We start from the raw sequence: 13890 nt of genomic DNA, 5'->3' as shown, positions 1-13890 counted from the left end.
TCCTGATCTCATCTGGAGGGCCTTTGCTTTTGGCCACTGGAATTTGAAACGGCAAAGCATATGTTGCAGCGACAAGCAAGGAATATATACAAGCTGGTCACGTGTTTTTCCATACCCATGCATGTTGTTCCAGTGCATTGCAGAGCAAAATGCTGTGGCGCAGCCGCACCCTGCTACCTGAACGTTTGATCTAACTAAAGATGCCCTGAGGTTGATTAGAGCCGTTGCACGGATTAATTAAAGAAGGTAATTAAAGCCAGTTGCCAGCAGGGAGGAATTCGAAGGCGTGCATCTTTTACCTTTTGGATGCGTGATGCGTCACTTGCGAACATGCATGGAGCACGTATTCCTTTGATTGACAAGGTAAAGATTTTTATTTTTCGTCCATTTGTTCTTAATTTTTTTTTTCATGTTTTCATTTGAGTTTGAGGTAAGCACTAGAACATAATCTAAATTTCTTGATGACTGCGATTTTTTCGCTGGCGGTTCATAAGAAGCAAGCGCCACTAGTGTAAAATATGTGGGCCTGGATCAAGAACTGCTAGTGCAAATGGGTTTACACCGGCGGTTTTGTTAAGAAAACCGCTAGCGTAAATAGTGTATTTTACGTTGATGGTTGTTTAATGGAAATCGCCAATTTAAATTCATTATTTACACCGGTGGTTGTCTTAAGTAAACCGATAGTGTACATGTAATTTACGCTAGCGGTTTTTCGGGGTTGATGAAAGTGATTGTTAAGAGATTAATTCCCTATATAGATTATAGAATGGACGAACGAGTCAATATCGAATTGGTTTTTCTATCACCGCTAGGTGGGGTAACCATGGTCACGTTGTACAAATCTTGGAGATGGGAAACAGGGCACCCCCACAAGATAAATGCATAAAAATATGTTGTGTTCCCTGTTTAAGGGCATTTGCGAATAATTTGGGTACAATATACCTACATTCACCTTCATGTTGATCTAGGGGCTTTGCAGGGATCCATCCTGATCTGAGGGCTTTTGCTTTTGGCCATTGAGAATTGGAAACGTACGACAAAGCATGTTGGAGCTAGAAGCAAGGAAGATATACAAGCTCGTCATGCTCTTCTTATACTACTTCCCTAAATGAACAGATGCCCTGAAAAACGCAAGTAGGCAAGGCCGTCACAAGGAGACGGTAAATAAAGTCAGTTGCCTGGGAGGAAGAAATAAAGCATGGATCTTTTACATTTAATTTGGGATGCGTCACATCTGTTCTCAGAATTACATTTCATGTTTGTTCGAGGTGGATGTAAGCCTATATACTCCCTCCATATACAAAATAGAAGTCGTTTAGGACATCATTACGCTTACCAAGGAGTGATTAATTAGAGAATATTATTCTCTGTCTGCGCTTATTAAATAGGTTTGTGGATGACATCTTTACAACGACGGTGCCTAGCTTGATTGGCTAGTCCTACTTTTTGTCCATGGTGTGCTGGACCGCTGGTCGCATGCATGATCTGGTTTGGGAGGCGAGCGGTTATACTTATTATATATAATATAGTAGTGGTATTTTAGTAATATATTAAAAATATGATTTTTTTTGAAAAATTTTCGTGTGGTAAGATCTAGAATATCTTAATATGAGTATATATACATACTAAAACCGATAAATAAGTATGAACACATACACAATGTGGTTTATTGAAGATGAGAGTAACTACACATGCGTGTAGTAATATATATAGAACTATTACTCTGTAGCTGGCTACAAAATAACTTATTTTGTAGCCACTTTGAGTTACGATAATTACTATATTAATTTATAAGATTATAGTAACTCTTTACTAAGTGGTTTACTATAACATTACGATAAATATCCCCATGTGTTATAGTAACCAAACTATCGTAAATATGTACTGCGAGCAGGGCACGCCGGGCCAGGGGGCAGGGGGGCACCCGCGCCCCTGCTGCTGCGCCATAGCGGGAGGCAGCCACCGTCGCGGGCCGTCTGGGCCGCTGCGCCGCACACCGTGGGGTGCCGCCGCTCTGGCCACACGTAGGGTGTCGAGGTGGCCGCGCTGGGCATAGCTGGCGCCCCATCATGTCAGGAGGAGAGGGAGAAGAAGAGGGAGAGGCGCGGGCGGCCGCGGGGTCGGGGCAGGGGCGCGAGTGGCGGCAGCGAAGGTGCGGGGTCGGGGAGGCGACGGGAGCGAGGACGGAGGGATCATTTATTTTTCCAATGAAGATTGGGGATAGAGGCTTTTGTGGATGGGAATTAAGGGCGACGTGGCTGAATGTAGGAATTCCGGATGACATGGCCGGGGGAGAGGCGTGGGTTCAACATAGAATTAATATGTTTAATTATCGTAAATTAATACATAAAATTATTGTAAATAGAGGTGGCTACAAAATAACTTTATATATATATATATATATATATATATATATATATATATATATATATATATATATATATATATATATATATATATATATATATATATATATATATATAGGGAGAGTATATTCAGTAGCTAGCTACAAAATAAGTTATTCTGTAGCCACTTCTATTTACGATAATTTTATATACTAATTTACGATAATATGTATACATATTTATGATAGTTGGGTTAATATAACACATGGAGATATTTACCGTAACATTATAGCAAACCACTTACTAAGAAGTAACTATAATCTCATAAATTAACATAGTTATTATCGTATCTTAAAGTGGCTACAAAATATGTTATTTTATAGCCAGCTATATATACACCTTAAATCTAGAGATATATAGATAAGAGTAACTACACCCGCGCGTAGAAAAAACACATCCTATATATAGAAAGCAGAGCACACATATTTTATACTGTAAGTACGTACACATAGTTTATATATTAAGTATGTACACGTATTTTATACCGTAAGTATGTATACATACTTCATACTCTATGTAGCCATACTATTTGGCAAGTTCACCACGTATTCAGCTGCTATCTTAACCATCAACTAGACAACAGGGGGGCAGCGGCGGTGCATCAGAACAGGCAACATTGGGCATCTGCCTGCAACGTCGTCTCCACATATATGCTCGTGATTAATAGATCTAGATTGTAGAGGTGGATGCTTCCAGAAGTCGCCAATCCAGTATAAGGGCACTCACAATGCAGACTCTATCATGGAGTTTAAAGTTATTTATTATCTCGAACAATGTGGACTTGGAGTCTAAATAAGACCTGGAGTCTTATTTTTTCTACCTCTTTCTTCAATAAATATAGTGCCACATCAGCAAAATACTATAAATAATATGTAATTAATTGTCTTGGACTCTGTAATAGAGTCTTGCATTAGGAGTGCCCTAAGTGACAAGTACTCCAACCTAGGCGTTTGATCGGGACAAAAGGCCATTGAAAATAGGGTTTGGGTGAACACACATCCAATTGAACGTTTTATTCGGATGGGATGACTGGTGCGGGTTTGGCCACATAGTTTCTAAACCCATTAGCTCCGCGCTCTCGCCCTGTTAAGATTAATGTGCGTAAAATATACTGTAGGAGGTGGGACTGTGGTGTTGGGGAACAGCTGCATCCTTCCCCCTGGTAGCGTCGAAGGTTATCCTTCACCCAGGGAACCTCCGACGCCTGAAGCGTCGAAGGATATCCTTCACTGGAAAATACTAATGTTGACGACTCGTCTGGTCGTGCTAAGTGTGTGCAGGGACTGAGACACCGGCGGAGGCCCACAAACAAGGAAAGGGGGGAACCTCCGACCTTCCCGGGTCCGAGGATGGCGAGAACGCAGCCAGGCCGAGGAACCTCCGACTGGACCAGGCTAAGGAGGAGCTCCCGGGGTGGCCGGGTCGAGCAACCTCCGGCCCAGCCGGGCCGAGGAACCTCCGACACCAAAGCGTCGGAGGATCCGCAACTGGGCGGAGGATCCAAGCCTCCGGTCAGCTGAGGCCCCAGTCAGAGGATGAACGAAGGGCTTAATGTGAAATTACGCAGGTGTATTAGGGTCAGTAGACTGCGATGAAAGAATATACTGGAATATTCCCCCACCGTCACGGGGCATTTATGTAAATGTCATTAGATCGGTTTCCAGGCCCTATATAAGGGGCGCGATACCGCCATTAATAAAGAGGGGAGAGCATTCACTGTTTTCACCTACTAATGAGCCTGCTGTCCGTTGGAGCTCAGACCTCTCACGGCACCGAGTGAGAAGGTTCACTATTCATCGTACTGCTGGGGAGTGCGGAGAGCCTCTTCCCAACATTGGCGCCCACCGTGGGGCCGGAGTATAACCTGCGATGGCTGGAAAGAGAACAAGCACCACAAGACCTCGGGCAGAGCCCTCCAGGAGAGGAAGGCCGAGGAGGGCCGTGCGGAGCACGTACGCGACCGTGGAGGGAGAAGGTTCTGAGGGCGACCAGCCAGAGAACGAGCAGCCGGAAACACGCCGGGAACCTCCTCCTGCCGCAGACCCGGCGCAACCCACGGCCGCGCAAGAGCTCCAGCAGCTGCAAACGCAATTGCAGAACCTTCAGCAAGAGCGAGACCGGATCGCTGCTGCCTACGCCGCCGGCCAAGAGGCAGCGGTAGCCGCGACGCAGGCGGCCGAGATCAGGCAGCAGCTTTCGCTCCTGCAGGCAGAAATCCTTAGCATGCAACCTCCAGCTCAGCCGACAATTCAGCCCGCTGTTCTGAACAGCGCCGGCCCAACATTAGATGTGCAACCGACAAACTACGGTGGCATGCTGCGGGGCACGTTGGACCTTCGTTCCCCTTTGTCCGAAGGATTGCAGACCTCGCCTTGGCCAACAACCTACAAACCTATCACGCTCCCTAAATTCAGCGGAAAGGCAGACCCGCGCCAATTCCTGATGAGTTTCGAGGCAGCCGTGGCCTCAGCTGGAGGGAATGAAACTGTGATGGCAAAATCCTTCGTGATCGCAGCCGAGGGAGATGCCTTGGCGTGGTACTCGATGCTCAGACCCGGGTCGATCTATTCATGGGAGAACCTTCGAGACAAGATTTTAGCGAATTTCCAGGGATTCGCGGTTGAATCACTAACCTCCACGGACCTGTTCCAGTGTCGCCAGAATCAGGGAGAGGCACTGCGGGAGTACTTCCAAAGGTTCGTGCAGACTAAGGCGAGAGCACCCGGCGTGCCGGAGGAGGTTGCCATTGAGGCGGCCATCAAGGGTCTTCGCATAGGGCCCTTCGCGGCTCATTTGGCCAGAGAAAAGCCAGCATCCATGCATGAGCTGTACCACGAGTTTGAGAAGTATTGCAGGTCAGACAACGACTACCGCAAAAGGTTGGAAGACCAAAACTCTCAGAAGAGGCAGAGCAATGATAGAAACTCACAGAAGAAGAACCTCAGCCAGGATGAACGCCGGCCACAGCGAGAGGCTGGTGGACAGATGATGAATATCGAGCAACCGAAAAATGACAGGCCGGAAAATAACCATCCACCAGCGGAAGCGCGAAACTCGGAACGCATACCCAATCAAGCTGGAAGAGGGGGTCGAAATGCGGGATGGCGAAAGAATCAAAGTCAGCGACCACGGAAACAGTATTGTTTCTTCCATGGAGAGGAGAAGGGTCACTCCACCAGAGATTGCCCAGATGCAAAAGAAACTCAGGAGAGGATCAAGAGCAGGTCAGCTCCGCAACCTCCGATACCAGTTGCTCAACCTCGGGAAGTAAATCACACATTCCCTCAAACCTTCTACCATTCATACGTCGGAGGTTCGAGCCAGCAGCACCCAGCTCCACTTCAGCCCAGCGCGCTAGCCTCCGCTTACTATCCCAGCTTCCTACCAGCTTGGCGCCCAGCCCAGCAAACCGCGGACCACAACCTTCCACCAAACTATGTTCCTCCACGACCTCCCCACATTACGTACATCGAAACCCCGCAACCCCACCAGCAGTCACTACCTCCTCCCCCAAACCAGCTGCAGCTACTCCAAGCCCCACCACCACCAAAAACCGAACCCCACCCTGATAATCAGATCGGCCCTCATACACCCCTGCCCACGATTGGAATGATCTTACCAATAGCTGGAGGGTCCTCAATGGAGTTCCAGACAAAGAAGCAGAAGAAGGATCACCTCCGGCTCGTCAACAACGTTGCAGTTCAAGGGCCAGTGAGATGCACTGATTGGTCCAGAACCCCAATAACCTTCACCGAGGAAGATCTAAGATTGGAAAGCTACCCTCACACAGACGCCTTGGTCATAACAACAAATGTTGCGGGTTGGGGAGTAAGCAGGATCTTAGTGGATTCAGGGAGTTCCGCAGACATAATATTTGCTGGAACCTTTGACCAAACGAAGCTCAGTAGAAGCCAACTCCAACCTTCGGAGTCACCTTTGATCGGGTTCGGAGGAAAGCAGATACATGCTCTGGGGAAGGTCGCCTTGCCCGTATCCTTCGGCACAACGGAGAACGCAAGAACAGAGTACGTCACCTTCGATGTGGTAGACTTGCACTACCCATATAATGCCATATTCGGGCGAGGATTCTTGAACAAGTTCAATGCGGCCGCTCATATGGGATACCTGTGCATGAAAATCCCGGCTCTGCACGGAGTGATAACGGTTCACGGAAGTCAAAAGGAGGCAAGGAACATAGAGAAAGCAATCTACAAGTCCTTCCGGAACATAAACTCCGTAGACTCTACGCAGCATGAAGCTTCCCAGCCACCAGACATGCCAAGGGGGAAAACAGACCTGGCTGATCAGGAGGAAACGAAATGTGTCCCTCTGCAGGAAGCTGTTCCAGATAAGAAGGTCACCATCTCCGCCACCCTTGGTAGAGAGGAGGAAATCGAATTGCTAGACGTGTTGCAAAAGAACCAAGATATCTTCGCTTGGAGCGCCGCTGACCTACAAGGAGTCAGCAGAGACATAATAGAGCATTCGCTGGACATTGATCCGAGGATGAGGCCGAAGAAGCAGAGACAGAGAAAAATGTCTGAAGAAAGAACCTTAGCCGCGAAGGCAGAGGTACAAAGACTCCTGGACGCAAAGGTCATCAGAGAAGTCATATACCCGGAATGGTTGGCAAATGTGGTCTTGGTCCCCAAGAAAAATGGCAAAATGAGAATGTGCATAGATTTTACGGATCTCAACAAGGCTTGTGTCAAAGACTCCTTCCCCTTGCCAAGGATAGATACCTCTGTGGACAAAGCAGCTGGTTGTCAGAGATTCTCACTGCTGGACTGTTTCTCTGGTTACCACCAAATTTGGCTCAAAAAAGAAGACGAAGGAAAGGCAAGCTTCACAACCCCATTCGGCACGTATTGCTACACCAGAATGCCAGAAGGTCTCAAAAACGCTGGAGCAACCTTCTCCAGAATGATGGGGAAGGTTCTAGGAAGTCAACTACAGAGAAACATCATAGCCTACGTCGACGATGTCGTCGTCATGAGCAAGCGCAAGGAAGATCATATCAAGGACCTGCAGGAAACCTTCGTCAATCTTAGATCTGCCGGGCTGAAACTTAACCCGGAGAAGTGTGTGTTCGGGGTCAGCAACGGAAAAATGCTGGGATATATCATCAGCTCTGAAGGAATTAGAGCTAACCCAGACAAAACAAAAGCAATCATGTCAATGGCAGAACCTTCAAACAAGAAAGAAGTGCAAAGGCTGACTGGCCGAATAGCAGCCCTCAACAGATTCATATCAAGATCGGCAGAACGGAGCCTCCCATTCTTCAAAGTGCTGAGAGGAGAAGGTAAAACAGAATGGGGTCCGGAACAATCAGAGGCCTTCAGGCAGCTCAAGAATTACATTGCAACCAACCTGGTGGTAACAGTGCCCGAACAAGACACTCCACTACTACTGTATGTGGCTGCCTCCGAGCACGCTGTCAGTGGTGTTCTAGTGCACGAGACAAGCGACACTAAGGGAACGGTGCAAAGACCCGTTTACTACGTATCCGAAGCTCTGTCAGGAGCAAAGCTGAACTACACGGAGATAGAAAAAATCGCGTACGCGGTCTTGTGTGCATCAAGGAAGCTCAAGCATTACTTCCAAAGCCATGAGATTAAAGTGCCCACTTCACAGCCATTGGGTGATATCCTTAGGAACAAAGAGGCTTCCGGACGTATAGGAAAATGGGCGGCCGAACTATCACAGTTTGATATCACCTATGTCCCCAGAACCTCCATCAAATCTCAAGCCCTGGCTGACTTCATGGCAGATTGGACACCTTCGAACAAAAACGAGGAGAAGGTAATCGATCAGCCGTGGACGCTGTATACAGATGGCGCCTGGGGCCAAGCGGGAGTAGGAGCTGCAGCCGTCCTAATCGCACCATCTGGACTCAAACTAAAGTTTGCTATACGACTCAAATTCAAAGCAACAAACAACATAGCCGAGTATGAAGGTCTCATCCTCGGGCTGAACAAAGCTAAGGCTTCGGGAGCAAAAACCCTACTCATCAAAACAGACTCCCAGGTGGTGGCAGGGCAAGTGGAGAAGGAATACCTAGCACACAACCCGGAGCTGGCAAGGTATTTGGCCGTCGTAAGAGGCCTGGAGAGAAGGTTCAAGGGATTCACTCTGCAGTACATTCCAAGAGCCGAAAACTACGAGGCAGACGAGCTAGCGAAAGCAGCAGCCAACAACACCCCCTTGCCAGAAGGAACCTTCCACCAGATTGTTGCAACACCCGCAACCGAATCGTTGCCAAAAGCCTTTCGCTCAGTCCTGCTAACAGAAAGCGAAGATTGGAGGCAGGCAATAGCTGATTGCCTCAAAGGCGAGACAGCTGTAGATGACGAAGCAACAGCCAAGAGGATGGAGGCAAGAGCAAGGAATTACACCTCCATTGACGGGATCCTGTACAAGAAAGGCGTAGTCCAACCTTTGCTGAGATGCATATCACAAAGCGAGGGCAGAGAACTCCTACAAGAGATACACTCAGGGATGTGCGGGTCTCACATTGGACCTCACGCGTTGTCTGCCAAAGCACTAAGACAAGGCTTCTACTGGCCAACTCACATTAAAGATGCTGAAGAAATAGTGAAGACATGCAAAGCCTGCCAAACCTTCTCACCAATTCAGTCAGGACCTTCAGCACTAACTCAGCTCATACTAGCATCATGGCCGTTGCAGAGATGGGGAATGGACCTGGTAGGACCAATGCCAACTGCCCAGGGGGGAAACAAATTCGCAGTCGTGGCCATCGAATACTTCACAAGATGGATCGAAGCTAAGCCACTGGCAACCATAACCTCTGAAACAATCAGGAAATTTTTCTGGCAGAACATAGTCTGCAGATTCGGAGTCCCACGCTTGCTCACAGTTGACAACGGGAAGCAGTTTGATTCAGACAGTTTCAAGGAATTCTGCCATCACATAGGAACCAAAATTGCTTTCGCATCTGTTTATCACCCAGAGTCAAACGGGGCCGTAGAGAGAGCAAACAGAACAATATTCTCCGCAATCTCCAAGACCTTACTCAACCTACGCAAGGGGAAATGGGTTGAAGAACTACCAAGAGTTGTATGGTCACATAACACAACAGTTTCAAGAACAACTGGGTTCACCCCATTCAAGCTCTTGTATGGGGAAGAGGCAATGTTGCCCGAAGAAATCAAACACCAAAGCCTGCGTTCCATGAAGCAGCAGTTGGCTGAAGATGAAGAGTACTGCAAGGAAACCTTAGAATCAATAAGACTCGAGGCAGTGGAGAACATCACCAGGTATCAACAAGAAACCAAGAATTGGAGAGACCGCAAGGTAGTACGAAAAGACATACAAAATGGGGACCTGGTGCTCAGGAAAAAAGGAGATCACCCAAATGTTGGTAAATTGCAACCCAAGTGGGAAGGACCTTATACAGCAATACAAGCGGGAAGGTCGGGATCCTTCTACCTAAGAGACCTCGAAGGAAGAACCTCCACCCACACGTGGAACATCGACAACCTACGTAGATTTTACATTTGAGTGTAAGGATGACCCCCGCAAAATAAGCGGCGGCATCCACATCCCTAAATACGCTCGTTTTCTTTTTCTCTGCTTTTTCGCATTCCAAGGTCTGCACTCTTTTCCTCACAGGGGTACTCCTACCAGGAGGTGAGGTTTTTAACGAGGCAGAACCTATGTAAAAACCTCTGAGATATAAAGAGGAATCCACCCCAGAACCAAAGCCCAAAAAGTCGAAAAACAGCCAGCAACGAGGCTGTAGCATTCGACAAAACATCACGTGATCACAAGGACCCTCCGCAGCTTTCATCCAAAAGCTCAGAAAGCTCGGAACGTCCTCAAAGGTGAAAAAACACCAAATCCTTAGCAAAAGACCTAGCCAAGAGTCGGGCAGCAAGGATAACATGGCCATAAAGTGAAAAAGTCCTGTCCTTCTCAGGCATCACAACATGGCCAGAAGGAGCAAAACCTTCAAACCTGACAAAGACCTGAGGAGAATCAGGCATCAGGAACTATATTATTTTCGCCAAAAGACAGCAGAGGTTTAACATTCACAGGACAGACGTCAACAAAATTCACACAACCTTCACCAAAATAAGGTTGAAGGTATCCTGCTACTCTAAGCAGACCCCCAACAAACAAAGTGTGAAAATAAAACATAACTACAATAACCCTCGGCCAGATACAGCAAAACCAACTACCACAACAACCATCAATAACCCGATAATAAATTTTAACCTAACAGAGTACATAAAATAAATGCATGAAAGCCTATAAAACCAGGCTCACCCTACCCCCACCCTCAATCAGGATCAGTATACAAAGACCCGAGCATCGAGTGCAAACCTAGCAGTCAAAAAGCAAAAATCCTAGGCCACCATGGAAGCAGGAGTTAGCCTCACAACACCAACAAAAGTTTGTATCGCACGAAGCTTCGTAATACTAGAACTCCGGCGTTGTGATGAACATCGACCACAAAGTCGTGTACAGCCACAACAGAAACAATGGAAGTCAGACTCAGAGGTCTCTGAAGGGTATCGCACGAAGTCTCGTAACGTCCCTTCAGAACCTCCGACTCAGATAGCCGAAGGTTCTCCTCGACAACACTCCACGGGAGTCGAGCAAAGGAAAAAATAGCACAATTCAGCGAAGGATCCTTCACGCCAAAAAAGTCGAAGGTTCTAAGGCCAAGAAGCGGCGACCCTCCGCGCAAGAAAAAATCAACAACACCTTCGCAACATCAAGCATCAAGAACAAGCAAGCCACAGCAACACAAAGATCCTTAGGATCAACACCACCGTGACGTTGCAATATATAAATGCTGTAGCGCGAAGGTTGTAATAAAAATGAGATCGAAGGTTGTAGCAAACTTAAAAACTTTATTATTGATGAAGAAATCATTACAAAACAACGTTTACAAGGAAAGAATAAAATCATCCTTCGACCCATAAAAAGTCGAAGGTTATAGGTAGCTGAGACCATGTGGTAAAAATGTCTGATCTTTATTAACCATATACAATGTACATAACAGAAGCTTACAACAAAAAACGAGAAACATCCTCCGACCGTAAAACGTCGAAGGTTCTAAGACCCTCGCACAATTCTAACATACGAATCTGGAAAAAGCCTAAGATCGTCGCAATAATCACGAACAAGGAAATCAACTAAGTCATCAATACTACGCGTAGGATACTTATGGCGCCACCAGTCAACTAGATAACCCCTCGCATACAGATCTCCACGCTTGAACGTCACCGGGGTAACGTAACTTCCTTCGACAAAATTCGAAGGAAGATCTTCCAACGGAGCAGACCTCACAACCTGCGCACAAAATAACAACTTTAAAACCAAAACGTATTACGAAGGATAAAACCAAAACGTATTACGAAGCTTTCGAACCTCCGGATATCCATGGAGAAAAGGCTCAGCAAAATCCTCGGAAACCTCCGACACCCAGCGTACCCTATCCTTCTCACCAAAGATGCGAAGGATGGGATATGGCGGCTACATAAACACATCAAACCAAGTCATAAAAAAAAAGAGAAGAAAAACACAAATAGCCTACGGCAAGGTAGAAACAAAACAAAAACCACCACCTAAGCCGGAGGCCATGAACCTCGGCGCGCAAGCGACTGGATAAATCCAGATCCTTCGCCATCAATATCATATCCAACAAACTCGAACATATCCACCAATCTCATGTTAGGGAAGGCAACTCGCCAGTACTCCCACAATTCGCCAGAAACATAAATCCCTTTGTAAAAAATCGAAAGGGGAGTAATGAAATGATCCTGCGCAGGTCCTCCGCCAGAGACCTGCGCAGGATCAAAGTGTAAAACAAAGGCTTATCTGAAAACAACTTAATATATTACATCCTCAAAAGTCTGTACAAAATAAGCAAAACCTCCGGCCTTATTTACAAAAAGCGTCACATGCTTGGACGCAAAAAAGACTAAGATAAACCTAAAAACTAACAAGCCTCACACCTGAGGCGGAGGAGGAGCAGAAGTCTCGGGCAGCTCTGAAACCTTGGCACCAGATCCCTCACGAGCCTCCGCTTCAGTCTGGGTCGGAGGACGCGCCTCCCTCGGTGGACGCGAAGGACCGGCCTTGTCAACCTTAGCCTCCTTCTTCGCAATCTCCTACAAATACCCATCTTAAGTAACATTGCAAAGCAGCAAAGCAAAATACAAAAAGAAAAAAAAAACAAATCAACAATACCTCAGCGCGACGAGCCTCCGCCATCTTCTTCGCCTCAGCCCGCCCAAACCTAATCCAGAACGAACTGATAAAGTTCCGGACAGATTTGCGCAGGCTAGGGGTGCCTTCGCCAACGTCCTCCGCCGCAGCAAATTCCTCCTTGGCGACTCCCTCCGCGTGAGAGCAACCTCCGCGGCGTAAAATCCTAGCGAAGGAGCTAACCGCGGCCAAAGCCCCAAAATCAACAGCACCTCCGACAAAGTCGGGGAGCATGCGGATATGAGACTTCAGCCATGCGAGGGCAGCCCCAACATCGCCACCGGGCGGAGGAGCAGAGGTGCTTCCCCCAAACTTCGCAAGCGAGTCGGCATAGAGCCCGACAATAGCTGCAGCCTCCGCTTCCGCCTTCTGTATGCGAGTCTGCAGCTCAACCGCAGACGTCCGCTCAGCGTCAAGCTCTTTGCGAAGGCGTTCAGCAATGTCCTCCGCCTTCTCGGCTCGCTGCAGGGCTAAGTCCCTAACTCTCCCCGCCTCAGCGACACTTGTGCGGAGGACCGCCGCCGAAGCTTCGGCATCTTCTTTCTCTTTCTTCAGAACCTCCGATCCAGCCTTATAGTCATCCCTCTCCTTTCTCAGGGAATCAATCTCCTTCCTAACGGAGGAAAACTCCTTAACCTCCTCCGACAGACGAGCCTTCTCAGCTTCCAAGGTCTCGTTGTCCTTCTTCAGAGCACCAATCGCCTCATCACGGCAGATAACCTCCCGGGAGCAACGCTCCTCCAAGGCGGCAGCCATGTGATGACCCTGCTCAAAAATAAATAGTTACAACAAACCTCCGAGTGAAAAACGGCGAAGGAAGATATAACAAATCACAAACGTACAAGGCTATGGTGCTCATATTGCACGCGAAGGAGCGTGTCAAAGTCCATGCCGCGGAGCTTCTGACGAAAACGATCTGTAAAGCAAAAACAAGTAAGAAAAAACATCGTAAGAAACAAAAAACCTTTGGCGGAGGCCAGAAAACGAACCTCCGACCAAGGAATGAACCTCGCACAAGGCATCAGTCCAACCTGTGATCGAAGGATCAGAAGCACCTGCGCAAAACAAAAACAAACCTTAGAATAAAATGCCAAAAAACAAACCAATCTGTTGAACAAAAAATGAGGAAACTCACCGGGACCAAGAACATCAGCAGGCGAAGGCCTACTTGCCAACGCAGAAGGCGCAGGCTCACACCGCGGAGGAACAGCAAGTCCTTCCTGCGCAACGCTGGCGCCTTTGGCCA

The sequence above is a fragment of the Sorghum bicolor genome, chromosome 5 (assembly GCF_000003195.3).
Source record: "Sorghum bicolor cultivar BTx623 chromosome 5, Sorghum_bicolor_NCBIv3, whole genome shotgun sequence".
Taxonomy (NCBI): domain Eukaryota; kingdom Viridiplantae; phylum Streptophyta; class Magnoliopsida; order Poales; family Poaceae; genus Sorghum; species Sorghum bicolor.
This window is presented reverse-complemented; position numbering follows the sequence as displayed.